Source organism: Cyprinodon tularosa, unplaced genomic scaffold, assembly GCF_016077235.1.
Source record: "Cyprinodon tularosa strain WSP-4 unplaced genomic scaffold, ASM1607723v1 ctg835, whole genome shotgun sequence".
NCBI lineage: Eukaryota > Metazoa > Chordata > Actinopteri > Cyprinodontiformes > Cyprinodontidae > Cyprinodon > Cyprinodon tularosa.
In genome coordinates, this window is record NW_024039602.1 from 25,364 (window position 1) to 40,903 (window position 15,540).

Below are 15,540 nucleotides of genomic sequence, written 5' to 3' on the forward strand. Positions count from 1 at the left end.
AAAGTTGGAGAAATACAGATTCTGTCGGCGTTTAAGAAAAACCAACCCAAAACAGCTTAAGAAGACCTTGTTAATGTATTTATTTGACAAATTTGTAAAAAGAGCAACCGATTAAACTTAATGTTACAAAGTTGACATGATTATATGAGCTGTTTTCCCGAGACATGATCAGGTGTCATCTAAAGCTCTGACCCACATGCAGAAGACCAAACAGAGAGACGAGGGAAAAGTTTAACAGGTTTTATTTAGAGTAGGTTGAGAGTCCAGTGCTCCTCTGAACACTGGCGAACCGGGACTGAAAAGTAAAGGGGAAGATTCTGCTGTTGGTTCAGGCTCAGTGGGAAATTTGTGTTTTCGATTTAAAGAGGGGAATAAAGGCAACCAGACTCACGTTTCCAGAAAAAGTTGTCTTTCGATGAATCCAGTCGGTGTGGGTTGTTCCAGTGAATGACTTGCTCGTTGGAGGGCGGACAGGGTTTACCCAGGTTGCGGTGTTTCCTTGAGGAACGGAGGCGGTGACTGCCACTTAGTTTTCCTGCGGTACTTGAACGGTTTCTTGTGGAGATGAATCCCCTGCTCAGAGAGACGCCCAAACAATCCTTGGGGGGAAAAGTTGATCCAAACCACAAACTTGAATCCTCAGCTCCGTTTGATGCTCAGAGACTCCTTCCAGGGGGGAGAAGGTCCAAAACATCCACTTTGCAGGATGACTTCCTGCTGAGAGGCAAAGACAAAAACAGCAAGGTTAAACTCAGGTAGACAAAAACTCAGATTGACTCAGTAAAACTCAGCTTAGCTAGAGTACCCCAAACTGGCAAACACTCTGGCTTCGAGGTAGTGGCAGTCAGCAGCTTAAGAGTCCTCCGGTAATGAGGTAACCATCATCAGGTGTGTGAGGAGGCCAGCGAGAACCAGGCGCCGCCAGGTGGTGGAGGAAAACAAACAAAAGCACAACCCACACAACCTGGATTCCTAACATCAGCAGCACCTTGAAAATGGTCAGATCCGCCTCTCTGGCTGCAATGCGCGCTCCCGACACTAGGGGAACAGTAACAGAGACCGGTTCAGCCTCGAAGTTATTACCCACCCTTTTTTGGGACTTGTAAAAGTGTTTTGAATGTTTTTTATTTGTTTTCTTAAAATGCTATTTGTTTTGAAATTTTAGAAGTGTTTTGTTTATTTTAATTTTTTTAGAAATGTAAATTTGTTTCCTGAAGTGATATTTTTTTTGGAACTTGTAAAAGTTTTTTAGATTTTGTAATGTTGGTTTGCAGCTCCCGGCCACCGTAGGGGCCCCGCCTGATACTGGTGTCTCCATCAGCGCAGCACTACTTCCAACTAAGGAATATTTTCAAATAATATTTTCAAATGGTTAGACTGTTGCACCAGTCTTTTTACTTGTTTGAGCAAGAAGGAGCTTTACAGTTTCCGGGTTTTCCAGAACTCTGCTGTAAGGCTTTTAGCTCACATTAACAACAGAGAACACACTACACCTCAACTCTGCTACTAACTCTCAACTACAAATACAAGGACTTTGTACTTGTATTTGTAGTTGAGAAAGATGTGTCTGAGTATCAATACTTTTACTGAAGGACTAGTTGAGTACTTCATCCACCACTCTTCATCTTTATGTCAGTAGGGATAATATTTTATAGATCCTGGTGCCGTTTAGTGCTCTGCTGGTCAACACAATGTAGCTCTAAGGTCATTATAGCAAGAATCAAACCAGAAGTGTTTCAACACCTGGTAAGTTTGCTTTTAGAGCAAAGCAGCTGACTGTTCAAATAATTCATACCGAGCAGCTTGAATCCAAAGCCCCATCACTTTTAAGGCTTTTCTAACATTCAAGATGAAAACCAAAACACTTTTCTTTATTTTCTTTCTTTCTGCAGACATAATTAAAGCTGGAAACAACCTATAAAACGAGATCCTTCTAATCTCACAATCAGCTGTAAAGATAAAAACAATTTCCTCACATGGAAACAGCTTTGCAGCCATTAAGGTAGCCTCAGCAGTCCTAATGGGCTTTGTGAATGGCGGTAGTTTCTGTTTACTGTTGAGCCCCAGCTAAAGCATGACGCCTCCTATAATTCTCATGATAATTGGGTTAATACCTGTCATTATGTCCACTATTACCAGAGTAGTAAATAGAGGAGAGGTAGAAATTATTGTTTGCTTACTGAGAAACATGTATATCAGCAGGAAGAAGGGGAGCTTTATATCTGCTTAAAGAGGAGCAGAGGCAACCTTTCTGGCTATGGACACACGGGTTAATCTGCTTTATCTGGCCTTTGTGTGTCTTCAATAGACATTGCTCCTTTATGTGTTGCTTTTTATTTGCATCAATTTAAAGCAATAACATTAATGCATCTTTAAACTACTGCAGACTGATTATGTACCAGCACAGCGCAGACTGTGGATAAGTGCGTCTTACCCAGCAGGTGCACCTGTGAGAATTTCCCTGCTCCTCTTCCCTTTTCTGGACCTGTTACTCTAGGGTCAGCTAAAAATGGAAAGGCCATGCTATGATGCACACACACACGTAGCTTTACAATAAAACACTCTAACAGATCCACACAGGTCGGATTACACACCAACCCTTTTAGTTTACAGTGAGAGTTATGTAAACTCAGCTGCTCCTTTGGCTCACAACATCTTGCCCCCCCCTTAAACGTGTCCTTTTGTATGTGTGTGTGTGTGTGTTCTTGTTTATATATTTAGGACAGTCTTTTTGTGTTTTCACTCACCTTGTGGGGACCAGAGGCTCAGTTTAGAGGCATATTGTGGATTAAAATTAGGTTGAGGTTAGGATGAGGAATAAACTGGTAATGGTTAGGGTAAAAGTCAGGTTTAGAATGTACTAATGTGGATAGAGACAGAAACTTGTGTGAACATTGATTTTTCATATTAAACGGCTAGAGGAATTAGACAGCACCGGATAGTCAGCCTTTTTCCTTTTAGCTAAATCTGTCATGGTTTGTAAAACAATTACACACCAGTAAAAATAGTCTTTAGTCCTAAAGTCCTAAAACATCAACAAGGTTTATACTTTAAGCCCCTATCACACTGTGACAATGTGACGGTTTTTACAAGGTTAATTATTTTAGTTTTATTTTTTTTTAACAGGGTATTTGTCACTTTTTAGCGGTGCCAGTCAGGTATCCCTTCTGACAAGTATAAATATTTATATATTTTTAAACCAGTCACACAAGGACCATACACTTTTGTGTGTAGACCCTTACAAATAAAGAACGAAAACTCTTCACAAATAGACAACAAAAAATTAGGCTTAACAGTCCTTGTATTTCAAAGAGAAAAATAAATATATAGCCATCAAAAAATAATCACAAAATTCTTCTCCAAAAAATAAATGTCCATTATAATCCAAGTTAGAATGGCTCCAATATAAATTGCCCCACAGCAAGAGCTGTGAATAAACAAGAGAAAAAAAAACATAAGAGCCTTTACACATCAAAAGTCGTACAATTGCATAAAAACAACACAAACAAACATACATAGAATGGACTTACAGGTCAGATGAGAAAATAATCTTGCTCAGAGGCAGGAACTGGATCAGGTTTTCTGTTGTTGGTTTCACTAGATGAATGTATTTAAAATTTATATTATTTTTTGTAACGGGGCAAAATTATTAATTTATATTTACAGCAAGTGGGCTGCTCAGTGGCGCAGTGGGTAAGCAAGAAGGTTCTGGGTTCAAGTCCTGGCCCAGGGTCTTTCTGCATGGAGTTTGCATGTTCTCCCTGGGCATGCGTGGGTTCTCTCCGGGTACTCCGGCTTCCTGCCACAGTCCAGAAACATGACTGTTAGGTTAATTGGCTTCTCTAAACTGTCCTTAGGTGTGAGTGTGTGTGTGTGATTGGTTGTTTGTCCTGTGTGTCTCTGTGTTGCCCTGCCGGTGTACCCTGCCTCTCGCCCATTGACTGCTGGAGATAGGCACCAGCACCCCTCGCGACCCCAACTGGGACAAGCGTGTAAGATAATGGATGGATGGATGGATTTACAGTAAGTATAGCACTTACGGAGGATCTTTAACTGTGACGTAACCAGCTTCCGGGTAATTGTGAGCACGTTTGGTTTTCTCCTTTTCCTTAATGATCGTTGGGATCCAGAACAGAGGTAAAATACTGAAAGCACGAGGGATTAAACGGCCTCGGACAGACTTTGTTACTGGTCGACAGAACGGAATATGCAGACGTAGTAGCAGCAGCTGTTTCTGTTACGCTGTCTGCTGAGACACTGACATTTTCAAACTGGAGCTAGGAGTCAGATTGAACAGCGGACCAATCAGGTAAGTGCATGTGTTCAATGGGCGTAAAGAAAGGCGTGTCTTGAGCTGTGAAGAAGCAGGTGGATTTATGAATAACGGTGCAGCCAGCTCTGTGCAACAAGCAGGTTGTCACAATGATTTAGCCAGCGTGTGCCTGACGTACGAAAAATCTGGGAAAAACGCTGACGTACATTGAAGAAGTCCATTTAATTCAGTTTATTTCTATAGCACCAATTCACAACACATGTCATCTCAAAGCACCGTACAATTCAACCAGATCATCCAGTCAAACTGATTCAAAGTTTTCCACTAAGGAAGACCAGCTGATTGCATCGACTCATTGACTCTTCAGCAATCCCTCACACTAAGCATGCTTGTAGCGACAGTGGAGAGGAAAAACTCCCTTTGAACAGGAAGAAACCTCCAGCAGAACCAGGCTCAGTGTGAGCGGCCATCTGCTGAGGCCCACTGGGGTTCAAGGAGACAGAAGCAGACATAGAAAAAGAAGCATAGATACTATAAAGTCCATTATATAATCTCTACTCTATATAGTGATGGAGGGATTTAGGGGTTAGAGCAGACGTTCAGACACAGTAAGCTTGTATGATCTATCATGCTGAGTTAGCATTGATGATGTCAACTAGGGGTGTAAATCACATCCATCATGGTGATTCGATTCAGTATCGATTTCCAGACCCAACGATTATTTTCGATACTCAAGAATACGCCACGATATGATTCGATTCGATGAATTGGTTCCTTGTTTTTTTTTAACCTTACAGGCTAGACAATGTTTTAAATTTGAAATAAATCAATGAAAGCTGTAATATCGTTATGCATTTTATTTGAAAATCAACTAACAGAAGTAGAAAAGTTGCATATAAAAGTACTGCACATAATCAGTGCAATGAGTGCAATGCAATACCCCGGCTCCAGACACCCCCCCCCCACCCCCATAACCCTACCACCCCCCACCACCACCCCCACCCCCCTCCACAGACGCTCCGCTGCACCTCCCCCAAATTGTAGCTGACCACAGACAGGAGGCCGGCTTGTTTTGTTTTTATGAGCGAAATTGCGGAAAACAACTCATGAAGTTTGACCAGCTAGAAGAGCGAGGTGCGCGAGAACGCTGGGACCCTTTTTCCACCTGGATCTCTGCTATTTTGGGCCCTCATGTCCTTCTGTTGTCAGAATAAACTCGCCCCCACTTCCTCACCGCCTCATCTATATCTAGACCCACAGCGTATAGCGCTGTTGCTTACTGCAACAAACTGCTGTAAGTGTATAACCAGGAAGCGAGGTAGGAGGGCAAAATAGGTTTAGCGCCACCGCAGCACGGGAGGGAGAATTACACCCAGGAGCAAATGGATAAAAAAATCATGAATCGATTCTCTTGGGGACGTATCGATGCATCGGATCGTCGGCTCTTGGATCGATGCATCGATACAAAACGATTATTATTTACACCCCTAGTGTCAACGTTGCAATAGAAATCAGGGAAGTAAACAAAGGACAGCAACAAGGCAGCCAGGGCGTAGTCAGTGTGCTTTATTGTTTCTCTCTATGATCTGTCTGAATCCCTCTCCCTAGGGCTGCTCCATGTTTATCGAATGTAAACAGAGTTGCCTCTGCTTCTTGGATCAGAAGTGACTGGCGCATTGTTTTTACATCCATATGTTGCGTTCAATGGTATCACATAAATTACACCAGTTTTAATGTGGCTCGCTTGCCAAGTCGTTTGACCCGGGTAGACACCCATCAGTGAGCTGTTCCCACTGCCACTAAAAGCAGATTGTTTAAACAGGTTTTTCCAGCCAGTGGGAAAGGGGTGTGAGACAGTTGATCTTGGTGGCCTTCCACCAGGCAAAGGGGTCATGAATGAATGAATGAATGAATGAATGAATGAATGAATGAATGAATGAATGAATGAATGAATGAATGAATGAATGAATAGGAAATCATTTCAGACAATTTGATAATCAACAATAAAAGAATCAACCAAACACAGAAAAGACACTGGTTAACATCAACCAAACCAAACACCAATTTCCAAACTAACTAAAGCCACCTGAATATAAATAGAAACAATCTGTCAGTATAAACAGCCAGAGAAGTAACTGATTAATATAAATTGTCTGAAAGGGAATATGAAGAACTAAATGTCACGGTCTTGGTTCTTTTATGTTTTACTTTGCTCCATGTTTTCTAGTTTTATTGGTTTAATTACTATTTTGTTGTATTTTCTGGATATATTTGAGTTCTTAGGCTTTTTTGTTGCCCTCTGATGCCCTCTTGTGTTGGTGTCCTTTTCCCTCTTAGACCGCTCTCTTCACACCTGCTTCCAATCTGCTTGTTAGTCCTCTCTTTGTTCAGTCTACCATAAATACTCTCCTTGTGCAGTTCCTCAGTGCTGGTTCCTCATCTTACATCGTCTTACTTCTTCTTTCCTCGTCTAACTCTGGCTTCTTGTGATTGTTTTCCCTTGATGTCTCCATGGTTCTGCTTTGTTTTACTTTTTAAGTTGGACTTTTGGATTTCTACCTCTCTTACCTGTGTTAATTCATTAAAAACTGCTGAACTCTGCCTCCTCACCTTTGCATTTGGGTGCTCAAAAACCCTCAAAAACCACAACCAAACCTTGACACTAAAACTTATTTTTCATACCCCCTCTTCCTCTATTTGCGCTTAAATTAACTTTCTTGCATCACATTTTTTTTTCACCTTTTTGTCAAAGTACTTTAAGGCCTTGGAATATTTTCAGTACAATACCTCTTCTCCTACGGCATTAAAAACAACCAATAGTAATAAAGTGTGTAATTAGAAATAAAAAAAAACGTGCCTGCTATACAGCTATTACTAACCTGTGTTTAAGTCTGTGGCCACCGAATCCCCTCAGGAAAAGAGTCTGTGTTCGCTGGCCGAATCAAGACTATCTTGCCTATGATCCAAAAGGAGCTGAATGTAGTGACTGTCTTTTCCTGCGTTTCAAACCAGATTGAACAAAGTGTTTTGTGAACCTGCCTGCTGAAGCAGATGAGAAACTATCCAGTTTCCATCTACCTGTAGAGCAGCCGGGCCCAACTGCTGTTCTGCCAAGGAGCAGCATAAGCCGCCGGTTCTGCTGCTACCTTGATCCAGAAAGCTCTTATCATGAGCCTCTGCTGCAGCCAATTGGCAAAGCTCACCATCTATCTAAGCCAATCACTGTCTGGGACATCCTCTCTTCCTGCTAAATGGCCTCGCTACTCCACTCCCCCAATGCAAAAACGATCTAGAAATAAGTAAAAATTTCTAAAACGGAGTTTATTCACCCTTAATTTGAGCAGGTAAATGAGATAGTTTGCCAATGGAATGAGTAATTTTACTCTTAAAATAAGATAATTAGATAATATGCACTTGAAATAAGACGATGCAATTGTGTTTTCTTATTTTAAGTCTAAATTGTCTTGTTCCATTGGCAAAATGTCTCTCTTACCTCCTCAATTCAAGAACAAATGCACTTATTTTAAGAAAAAATGACTTATCTAGATTCAGATTTTTTGCAGTGTTTATCTTACTGGATTCCCTGCATTTCCCCTCATTCTCCAGCCTCAATTAAACCATGAGACTCCGGGGGGGGGGACTCTAGCCTAAAACTACCTGCATGGGTCTGAGTGCGAAAGACGTTTCTTGTCAATAAAAGTCTCTAATTGCTGCAATTTTAAATCACATGTAAAAGTTCAGTTCATTCCCCCGAATCAGAATATTTTTAATTTGCACCACACACATTCATGATAAATAAGTTGTGTTGTCCTTTAAATATAATTATTCAGGGCAGCAGTTATTCTGATAGGTCTAACTATAATTTTTTTGTTTTGACAGTATTCCTTGTACTAATCTCCCCTCTTTTCCTACCCTGCTGCTATTATTCCACTTGAGGGCTCAGCTTAGTCTATTCACTCATGCATGAGAACGACAGTTTGACTGATACCCGGGCTTCTGGAAGCAGCGCAACAGGTACACACAACGTTTCAGACTCAATGCTTGGTCAGTTCTGCATGTAATAAGAAGAATGTAGTGTTGAGAGGGCAAGGCGCACAGCAAACTGGTTCCTAATGACATCTGTGTAACCTTGTATTTTTATTTTACCCAAACTAAACCCCAAACATGACTGAGCATAAAATACAGTAAAGTGTCTATACATCCATTAAGAAACACAGGAATATTTAAACAGAACTAATGACGACCAGATCTACTACCTGAAGGTATAAAATAAAGTCACTAAAACAGTAAGATCACTTCGCTAATATGAGATTTAGTTTGTTTAACATTCCACATGCAATTTGTAGCTAAAAAATATTTTTAAAGCACAATGAAAAACCAGGCCCACAGGTCCTTATTAGGGTTCTATTGTTATTTTATGTTTATATATTTTATCTGTTTGCTCTGTGAGAAGAAAATTCCCCGTTAACTGTTTTGGAAACTGTGACGCCAAAGATTTTCTTTGAAATTTTATCGAATGTTTTCCATGACCTTTTTTAGACGTAGTACTGATACGGTGCAACTGTTATGCTGCATTCACATCAAAGACGTAATGAGCGCCAAAAACGACCAAACGCTACAATTTGGACGTTGGATCATAATGTGTTCAAGTTGATTTGATGCTTCTGGTCGTTTATCTGCTCTGTTCTGTAGCTCCAAGCTAAAGAGCAGCTTATTTTCTTTATGAGTCGGTAAAATAGTTTTGACCCATTTTTAATTTAATGTCTTTTATTATATTAAGCTAGTTCAGCACTTTTTTCAGTTGTAGCTGTTTAAAAGTGTTCTACAAACAATTAGAATGATTATAGTGATACAATTTTGTTTTTTATGCAGCTTTTTTATCGTCATTCCACTGTCACAAGTACAGAGCAAAGAAATTCACTCTCTGCATTTAACCCATCCCCTCGGGGAGCAGTGGGCTGCCATTGCGCAGCGCCCAGTAAGCAGTGTGGGGTTAAGGGTCTTACTCAGGGACCCAGAGTGGCAGTCTGTGAAAGTGGGGCTCAAACTCAGATTATCTGGATTCCAAGCTCTATGCCCCAACCACTAGACCACCACTCCCCCAGAATAATGATGATGATGATGATAAAGTTCACCTCCAAATAATCCTCTGTTTATCAGTTCATCAGGATTATAATCCCACTATAATCTGCAGTTCTTGTTGGGAGCTCCAGACCTCCAGCATACCACCGGGAGGCAGCGCTGGAAATCCCCGCTGAAAGCTCTCTGCTGCGGCCGGCCTGTGGGGGATTTCCTGCTGCCGCTGCGAGCAGGATAGCGGCAGGAAGTGAATAGAAAGAGTTTTTATTAAATATAGCACTCTGGGTTCCTGAGTAAGACCCTTAACCCCACACTGCTCCCCGAGTCCCTAACTTAAACTTAGGATTAGACAGATTTATTTTGTCATTTGGTATACTCAAGTGAAAATAAAAATAAAAAATCACCAAGAACAGACAATTCAATTTTTAAACTGCCGCCTTGATAATGTAAGCAGCGGTGCTAAAAAAACGTTAGGCATATTATAACACCGCAGAGATATTGGAATCTTTCCTTTAATATCAGCCAAACCCATTTACACACTAACAGATAAAAAAGCCTTCAATAAAAGAAACATTATCCGCCACATATCTGACTCAATAACCAATGAAACAACTATTTTCATTCATTTCAGACGGAATTATTCGCATACTTGGATTATATTAAACTGCACCTCCAATATTCACCATTGTTTGGCGCCAAGTACCTTTTTCGTCTGAAAATTGAACTTGCTTAGACTTGCAATGAATCAAAGGATATCCAAGGCTATGTAGGATACACCGGACTGTCCTTCGAAATGGGCAAAAAGAAGGCTACTGTCTGGTTCATAAAATGTAGGTTTTTAAAGAAGAACTGAAATACATGATTTATCGATACAATTCCTGCAGGAAGGAGAGACAGTTGAACCCCAGACTCAAACATACTGTCTCCCACTGGACCTCCTCTGCAGAGCGTTTATTAACAGAACATGACACATGGTTACAAACAGAGTATTGCTCTGACAGAACAATTGATCAGTTCATGAAGACAGAATGCTCCATCAGAATGACAAGGCAGGATGGTCTCCTGACTGAATCGTGAGACAGGAGTGGAGCATGCCCTTGCACAAATGTTTCATAAGCACACATTAATTTTATAATCATCATTGAATAAACTTAACAGCTACATTTGTCGGCAGCATAACAACGAGTCTTGCAATCTGAACAGGCCTCGGCGCCATGCTATGAAGTAATCAGCCAACAAATCTGGCGTTTGGAGGACGCATCCAATTAATTTAAATTAAGCATAAGACTGCAGTTTCTGTCAAGGTTTGGTGGAGGTGTTTGAGGACCTAAATGAAGTGATGAGGAGGCAGATTTAATGGAAAGTTCCAGAGGCAACCGAGAAAAAAATCCCAAATCAAAATACTGAAAACAAAACAAACAGGAGATGCCAGGGAGAAACACACACAGACAGCTGAGTAACAAACAACGCAACAAGAAACCAGCAATGAGGAACTGCAGAGATGGTGTATATATGGGGAACAGAACAAAGAATGGACTAATTAGCTGATATGGAGCAGACGTGGTTAGAAGTAACTAGAAGGGAGCCCAGGGGAAAGGAAACTGGCACAAGGGGGCAATGGAGAATAACACAAAAATGCAACACTGCCAGAAAACAAATGCAAAAACACAAAATTATACAGAAACTAAAAATAAACCTAAACAGAGGACAGAACCCTGACAGTTTCCTTCATCAACCGCAAGTCCACAACATGTCCATATAAGGTAAAAGAGATTCACAGATCTTTATGCATCTATAACCTGAGCCACTCTAACTAGAAGCTTTATCAAAAAGGAAAGTTTTAAGCCTAGCCTTAAAAGTAGACAGGGTGTCTGCCTCACGGACTAAAACTGGTAGTTGGTTCCACAGGAGAGGAGCCTGAGAACTAAAAGATCTGCCTCCCATTCTACTTTTAGAAATTCTAGGAACCACTAGTAAACCTGCAGATTGAGAGCGAAGTGCTCTGTTAGGAACATAAGGAACAATCAGATCTCTGATATCAGATGGAGCTTGGCCATTTAAGGCTTTATATGTGAGAAGGAGGATTTTAAATTCTATTCTGGATTTAACAGGATATGATCTCTCTTTTTCATCTTCATCAGAACTCTGGCTGCAGCATTTTGGATCAGCTGAAGGCTTTTAACTACAGTTTGAGTTTTCTCCGCAGGAAGTCCAAGCGCTTCTGGGCCCTTTGGACCAGTGAGGTGGTGTTTCCAGTCCAGGTGAGGGTGTCTGTGATGAATGTGGTGCTGCTGACCACCTCTACAGCTGAGCTGTTGATGAGCAGTGGAGCGTGGTTAGGCCGCTTCTTCCTGAAGTCCACTATGATCTCCTTGGTCTTCTCCACCTTCAGGATCAGGCTGTTATCTCTGCTCCACCAGCTGCTCCACCTCCTCTCTGTAGTTCTGGTCATTGTCAGAAGAAAACAAATCTCTAGCCTGGCCCTAATACTCCATCGTAGTATTTCTTACAAAGCTCAGTATAATTTCCCTTCCACAATGCAGCATTATTTTGGAGAATCACAGAAAAAACGAACTTAAAATAACTGAACACAATGGCTCAAATGGCTTGGTGTTATTCCATGAAACAATCTGTTTTTGGGTTTGCTAATGTGACCTTCTGTGCAGCTTTATTTCATTAGATGAAAAGCAGTGCAAATTGAAAAACTACAACTACTTCCTTGAATAATTGTTATGGGCTAACCTACCGCATGCTTAAAATAATTGTGCTTACTCTGCTGTAGTGTGCAACATTAATGTAACATACTGAACAAAATGTGTGCAGGGTATCGCTGTATTAAAAAAAAAACTCCAAAAGAGGCTCAGGTCATTAATTTCCTTCATGTTTAGAAAAATATGGAAGCTAAAAGCTGGTTGCTAATGTAGCCAGGTGGTAAACTTTGGTTTAAGTATACTGTTTTAAAGTGTTGGTTTTCTAATATATTATGGTAGCAATGCTATTGAATTATTTTGGTTCAGATATGTACATTTATTTGTTTTTTACGGTTAAAACTGTTCAAGTAGTCGGTCTCTGTGCTGCACTTTTTGACCACCAGAGAGCAGTGTTTCAGGGTGATCACTGTTCCCCAAGATGGGGGCAGGAAATGCATTCTAGTTTCTTCCTAATGTGCTATTGTGATGGATTGAAATGTGTTCATTATAAGTCAGATGTGTTTACTGTTTATGGTTATATTTGCACAATTTATGTTTTATAGATCTGAAAGTTATTTTATTTTATATATCACATATATGATGTTCTTACCAGCAGTTTGGTTTGGTACAGTCACGTTCTATACATGTAGTGCCATATATGACCAGCAGGGGGAGTCTAGCGTGAGTATGCCATGCTAAAGAGCACTGGAACTTCCTCCTCAGCTAATACAGGTGCTGGTCATAAAATTAGAATATCATGAAAAAGTAGATTGATTTCAGTAATTCCATTTAAAAAGTGAAACTTGTATATTATATTCATACATTACATACAAACTCATATATTTCAGATGTTTATTTTGTTTAATTTTGATGATTACAAATGACAACAAATGAAAATCTCAAATTCATCATATCAGAAAATTAGAATATTACTGAAGACCAATAAAAACAAAGGATTTATAGAAATGTCGGCCAACTGAAAAGTATGAACATGAAAAGTATGAGCATGTACAGCACTCAGTATTTAGTTGGGCCTCCTTTGGCCTGTATTACTGCAGCAATGCGGCGTGGCATGGAGTCGATCAGTCTGTGGCACTGCTCAGGTGTTATGATAGCCCAGGTTGCTCTAATAGTGGCTTTTAGCTCTTCTGAATTGTTGGGTCTGGTGTATTGCATCTTCTTCTTAACAATACCCCATAGATTTTCTATGGGGTTAAGGTCAGGAGAGTTTGCTGGCCAATTAAGAACAGGGATACCATGGTCCTTCAACCAGGTACTGGTAGCTTTGGCACTGTGTGCAGGTGCCAAGTCCTGTTGGAAAATGAAATCTGCATCTCCAAAAAGTTGGTCAGCTGCAGGAAGCATGAAGTGCTCTAAAACTTCCTGGTATGTGGCTGCGTTGACCCTGGACCTCAGAAAACACAATGGACCAACACTAGCAGATGACATGGCACCCCAAACCATCACTGACTGTGGAAACTTTACACTGGACTTCAAGCAACGTGGATGAAGTGCCTCTCTTCTTTTCCTCCAGACTCTGGGACCTTGATTTCCAAAGGAAATGCAAAATTTACTTTCATCAGAGAACATGACTTTGGACCACTCACCAGCAGTCCAGTCCTGTTTCTCTTTAGCCCAGGCAAGACGCTTCTGACGCTGTCTGTGGTTCAAGAGTGGCTTGACACAAGGAATGCGACAGCAGAAACCCATGTCTTTCATACGTCTGTGTGTGGTGGTTCTTGAAGCACTCACTCCAGCTGCAGTCCACTCTTTGTGAATCTCCCCCACATTTTTGAAGGGGTTTTGTTTCACAATCCTCTCCAGGGTGCGGTTATCTCTCTTGCTTGTACACTTTTTTCGACCACATCTTTTCCTTCCCTTCGCCTCTCTATTAATGTGCTTGGACACTGAGCTCTGTGAACAGCCAGCCTCTTTAGCGATGACCTTTTGTGTCTTGCCCTCCTTGTGCAAGGTGTCGATGGTCGTCTTTTGGACAACTGTCAAGTCAGCAGTCTTCCCCATGATTGTGTAGCCTATAGAACTAGACTGAAAGACCATTTAAAGGCTTTTGCAGGTGGTTTGAGTTAATTAGCTGATTAGAGTGTGGCACCAGGGGCCATCAATTTTGAACCTTTTCACAATATTCTAATTTTCTGATAGATGAATTTGAGATTTTCATTTGTTGTCATTTGTAATCATCAAAATTAAACAAAATAAACATCTGAAATATATGAGTTTGTATGTAATGTATGAATATAATATACAAGTTTCACTTTTTAAATGGAATTACTGAAATCAATCTACTTTTTCATGATATTCTAATTTTATGACCAGCACCTGTACATGCTACAGCAGAGGAAACAACGTGTCTGTGGCTTATTTACTCACTTATCCCCCTTTTCAGGTATGAATCTGCATATAAACACATCTGTGCCTTTGGTAGTGGGTTTACTAAGTGCTAGACAGCTCGTGAATATGTTTCATTACCAACTATGTGCACATCTTTTGTTGTTAAGAATGTTTTGTACAGTTAGCTGATAGCTCATAGCAGCCAATGTAGATCCATGTGTGTGTATAGCATTATATTTATTATACCATTTGTTATTGTTATGTTTGTGTAACATAATGGTTCACAAAGAAACCATACAGTTTGTTTCAAGTCTGGAATGTTTCTGTATGTATGTAAGTTATGATAATTCAGCTAATACATGCTACAGCAGAGGAAACAACGTGTCTGTGGCTTATTTACTCACTTATCCCCCTTTTCAGGGCTTTTACACTATGCTGCATGCTGAAGTTGTTAACTGTACATGTTTTATCTGCAGGAGACAGTTTTGACACAAAATAGGTAAATATATACTGAATTTGTTGAAATATGTTCGTACATTCTCATTTATGTGAAAAGAAGTGAGTATTTCAATAAGATGGTGTATTTCTGAAACAGATGGTTCAGGGAACCTGTATGTGCGTGCGGAGCGGCCATTTCATGCACATGAAATGAGATATCTGATTATCTGTGTGCTCCAGTATTAAGAGTGAACTGAGTCGTTATTGTGGATATAAGTGATGATAAATTAAGTCATATCGCAATTTCATATGCTCTAAGTCACTGTGGTGTAATGTAGTTCTCTGTATTTTGTTTGTGCAGCCAGAGGCCACTGCCATATTTCTTTTCTGTTTTTTTAGAGATTACCACATTTCATCAGTGGTTACATAATGTTTGGTTCGCATATGTTCTCATCTCTGAACAAACGTAAGAATCAAGACAGTTTGGTTTTAATCTGTCTAAATGGAAAATAAAATATACTGCACAATAAGAACCCCAGTTATTGTGTCCTGTGAGGCTAAGTATTTCCCGGGGTACACTAAGTTAAAAAAAGAAAAAAAAAACATATCCAGAGATCTGATCTATCACTTAAAGCATTACTGGGTGAGAAGAAACTGACAGATTAAACACCGTGGCACGGTCTAAAAGGTATCACTGCAAAAATATTAGAG

The 15,540-nt window shown here is 40.3% G+C and overlaps 1 long non-coding RNA gene across 1 annotated transcript; it reads right to left on the bottom strand.

Moving 5' to 3' along the window:
• Positions 1-3,187: 3,187 nt before the first annotated feature.
• LOC119774842 lies at positions 3,188-4,080 on the bottom strand. The gene is made up of 3 exons (XR_005279589.1): positions 4,041-4,080; positions 3,531-3,597; positions 3,188-3,427 (listed from the first exon to the last, which is right to left on the bottom strand). It is a non-coding gene; the product is annotated as an uncharacterized LOC119774842 (long non-coding RNA).
• Positions 4,081-15,540: the final 11,460 nt, after the last annotated feature.